General features: G+C 34.1%; 1 long non-coding RNA gene across 1 annotated transcript; it reads right to left on the bottom strand.

Moving 5' to 3' along the window:
• Positions 1-1,524: 1,524 nt before the first annotated feature.
• Positions 1,525-2,929, bottom strand: LOC120257634. Its single transcript, XR_005535760.1, has 3 exons — positions 2,798-2,929; positions 2,226-2,297; positions 1,525-1,876 (listed from the first exon to the last, which is right to left on the bottom strand). It is a non-coding gene; the product is annotated as an uncharacterized LOC120257634 (long non-coding RNA).
• Positions 2,930-4,377: the final 1,448 nt, after the last annotated feature.

Raw genomic sequence — 4,377 nt, forward strand, 5'->3', positions numbered from 1 at the left:
TGGGTAATAGAGACAAAAAAAATTAAAAAATAAAATAAAATACTGAAAACAGGAAGGTTGATCCTGTTTTCTTTTAAAAAAACACTAAAATAGGGATCAATCTTCTCGTTTTACATAAACTTGTAAATAATTTAAAATATGCCTATTTTTGTAATTAAATAAAAAAATTACATTATTTAAAAAAAAGCCTATAAGGTTAGCTTTACAAAATTGGTTGAAGAACTTGAGTTGGTAAAATTAAGCTCAAGCTCAATTCTAACTTAACTAAAAAAATATTCCTTTTATAATGACAAATGACCTAAGTTTTAAGCGTGTTAGACTCGAAGTCAAGAAACCTTGACATTAAACATGCAATGTAACCTCAAACAAAGCCTAGGGTTGACTTAAAACAGGGTTTTAGGGTTTCCAATGAACTCCTAAGGGTCAAGCTTCACTCTAAACCAAAGAAGCCAAAGAAACAACTAAAGTTCACCGGTGCTAAAGTATTTCTATAGTGCCCAAATCAATAGTAATCACAGTTTTCCTGCAAAAATCTTGTCCCAATTTACAACCAAATCTTTGAAAAAGAACCAAAACGATGGCTCCATTTAGGCTTCTAACTTAACAAACAACAAAGGAGAACAAAGGCCAAGCTTTACAAGGCATACTTCACAACCTAGGTCTATCATCCTCAACCAAACAACAAGGATGAGAAGAATGAAGGCATGACTTACCTCCAAACCCAGAGAGGAAAGACTTGAAGCTTCAATTAGCAAGAAAGGGGATCAACCCACCTTCTTCTCCAAGAGAAAACCAAGAAAGGGGAAAAGCGGAAGGAGAAAATGCAAAGCAAACAAGGGCTGAAGTTGTAAGGAAACCCTTGGGTTGCTACAGTACTCAAAAGTGTTGTCGTAACAGGCTCAAAAAAACTGGGTTACAACAATAAGGACAATCAGAGGGACTTACCGGCAAGACTTACACCCGTAAGTCAGAGCGTAAGGACTATTCTAAAGGAGCTTATGAGCACAGCATACGCCCGTAAGGGTGGTCACAAGGGCTATCTAGAGATGTTAACGGTCTAGCACTTACTATCATGCCTCGAACCCTAGCCGGGCACGAGGCAATCGCCATGGCAACAAGGAGTGGACCCTACAACATCCTACCTCCTAGTCATCATAAGGCTCAAAACAAACCACTATCACAAATTACTAAAGAGGGAGACAACCTCCACTACAGAACCAGCCGGGGTTCCAAATACCACCAGAAAGTACAAATATAAGGACAATACACAGAAGTCAAGTCTAGTGGATCCATAAAGTTTACATGCACACTGCAAACTAACCTAGACAAGAAGAAAAGGTCGGTCAGTCTACTGCTTGCCAAGCACAACCTAGTCCAACGTCGCAGCCTGAGGAAAAAGAATAGAGAGTACTGAGTAACAGATGTTACCCAGTGAGTGGTGATAGCATAGATATAACAGAGTAGTAAAGCATTCCAAATAGTAATTACCACAATAATAATAACATTTAAAAAGTAGATCCAGGTATCCAACAAGTTAACAGATAACACAATGATTCATAAATAGTACAGGTAAGTAACATTTTTCAACACATTGAGCATTGCTCAAAAATACAGGCAGGCCTCAGACAATTCCCAAGCTAATCGTGGCCGCGACTAGCTACGGGACCACCAAGGTGTTTTTAGACTTTTAAAATTCACAATACTGCCTTCCTTGGTGTTGGCCAATGAGATTCCCATGTGGTGACCCCGGGTTTCTCACATAAAAGGCCCCCCCTGTTAATGGCTCCGTGCACCTCTTGACCAGGGTAAACTCAGGGTTGACTACGGCGCCGCCCATTAGGCCGGAACGTGGGACCCCTCCACTGCAGTGGCGGACCTAAGTCCATGTCACCGTCAAAAATCCAAATGCCACGATGCAATTTTTTCCAATTCCAACTCGAGGAATCAAGCATACGATGTTTAAATATGGAAATATACATCAATTCATATTTCCTTTGCATGTAAATACATATACATATACATGTAAACATGTATCTTTGAAATACATATATATAAGTATACTAGAATCATCTTTGCCAAAATAACTTCATACTCAAAATATCCATATATATATATATATATAGGAAATGAAATCTGGTTTAGTATCAAATTTATGATATAAAACATATAAAAAAATACTATAATACTCTTATTAAGTCTATGCAATTAACAATTAAACCACTCACTAAACCCGTCGTCTCGCTTTTAGATGCGCTTACAGGTCGGCAATTTCCTTCCCCGGGAGGAAGCTCCGCCACCTATAGTCGATACAAGGAATCCAAGAACCAATGAACACAAGAACGAAAACTAAAATGCATGCGCATGAAAGGTTACATGTCGAACATGTAACTCTAGAGTTTTTAGGGGAAAACGAGGTCATTTTGGACCAAAACGACCTCAAATCAAACTAAAACAAGTTCCAATGAATTCTAAGGAAGAAGGTCTTCGATTTGGACCAAAGAAATACAAGAAAAGGCAAAGTTTTTTTTGGTGCTACAGTAATTTCGGATTTGTTACAGTAAACCACGAATTTGCTACAGTAAAACCGGCCTTGTTTCAATGGTTTCTCGCCAATTTACAACACCAAAACACCAAATTTCTTGACAAACATACACACAAATGAATATCAACAACATTGGCTTTGATTTGGGCCTAAAAACAACTCAAACCATGGTTTATTTCTAGGTTTTTTTGAAAATTTCAAAAATGATGAAATACGAGGAAAATACGAAGGAAAAACCTTGGATCGAAGCCTTACCACACTCAAGAGCTTGGGATGAAGGATTTTGAGGCTTTGATTCGAAGAAAAAGCTCGTCGACGAATTTTTTTTCAAAATTTGGTGATCGGCCGAAATGAAGAAGAAAAAGAATGAAAACAAGAAGATAAGAAAGGAAATGAGAACAGAGAAGCCATATTGCTTCTCTTATCCTCTCAATTTTCAGATTTTTCAAATTTTTTTTAAAAGAAAAAGGAAATTACCAAAATGCCCTTACTAATTGAAGGTAGCGTTTGGATAGATGTAGTTGAAAATGCAGTGGATTTCAAATTACAATGTAGTTATAATTACTATATTTAAAAATACAAGGAGTGTTAAATCTGGTGTTTGGTTTGATGTAGTTGGAATGCTGGATTATAAAATTTTGTGTTTGATTGGAGGGATTTGTAAATCTGGATTTTGAAAATATTATTAAGTTGCATATAATTGTAGGATATAAACATCTTTGTGAGGTTACCCCACCTTGGTTCAACATTAATTTTAATTAATTATAAATACACAATTAAATGTTATTAATAATAACAAAAAATAAGTATGCAAATAATTACTTTTTTTAATATATAATTATGTTTTAATTACAATTTATTGTTAAATTTTAATAATTATATTAAATATACTACACAATTTATGATTTTTTTCTTATAGCAAAGTATTGATAAAAATATAATAATAAGCCATTATTATTAATAATTATAATATATTTATTATATTTAATTTTTTTCATTTTATATTAAGATAAAATATAATAATATACTATTTTTATTTTACATGATGAAAGATCTTAGCTTACCAAATACATTATTTAATCCATGTATTTTACATAATTTTCCTCTTTAGTCCCTACCTTTTAATTTGTCTTCATTAGGTCTCTATATTGTCAAAATAGGGTAAATTAGGTCCAGCCCCTCACGGCTGTTCCCCTAATTACTCGCTGTGTTTTACTCAATTTGGATTTAATTTGTCAAATTTTGACAATATAGGGATCTATTGTGAACAAATCAAAAGATTGTGATTAAAATGACAAATTGAGTAAAATATAGGGACTCAATAAGATATTCAACCAATAAAAAATTAAAGATAAAAATTTGTAAAAATAATAAAAATTTAAAAAAATGAAACTTACAAATAAAAAAAACAAAGATAAAGATGAATCTAGATTTTTTGTTATCCTGCCAAGACCTTGGTCTGAAAAATAATAAAAAGATAAAAATTCGGTGTCACGTGACACCACGTGCAAAACTTGCTTTAAATTCTTAAAGCGCAGGAGTTTGAACTACGCCCGATTTGGGCGTAGTTACAAATCCAACAAAATCCCTTACCATTGCAGTTGCAACTACTTTAAATTCCTCAAATTCAGTTAAACAAACATTAGATTTTAAAAGATCATGTATTTCCAATTACATGTACTTTTAAATACGGCCAAACAAACACACTCGAAAATTAAAAGAAATGAGTCTCAAAAGACCGTTTTGCCCTTGGTTTTCGGCTATTTTTTTCACACACAACCTACTGTGCAATCATGCAAGGATGCCACTAGTGCAAAATGACCATTTTGTCCCTA

The sequence above is a fragment of the Dioscorea cayenensis genome, unplaced genomic scaffold (genome assembly GCF_009730915.1).
Source record: "Dioscorea cayenensis subsp. rotundata cultivar TDr96_F1 unplaced genomic scaffold, TDr96_F1_v2_PseudoChromosome.rev07_lg8_w22 25.fasta BLBR01002236.1, whole genome shotgun sequence".
Taxonomy (NCBI): domain Eukaryota; kingdom Viridiplantae; phylum Streptophyta; class Magnoliopsida; order Dioscoreales; family Dioscoreaceae; genus Dioscorea; species Dioscorea cayenensis.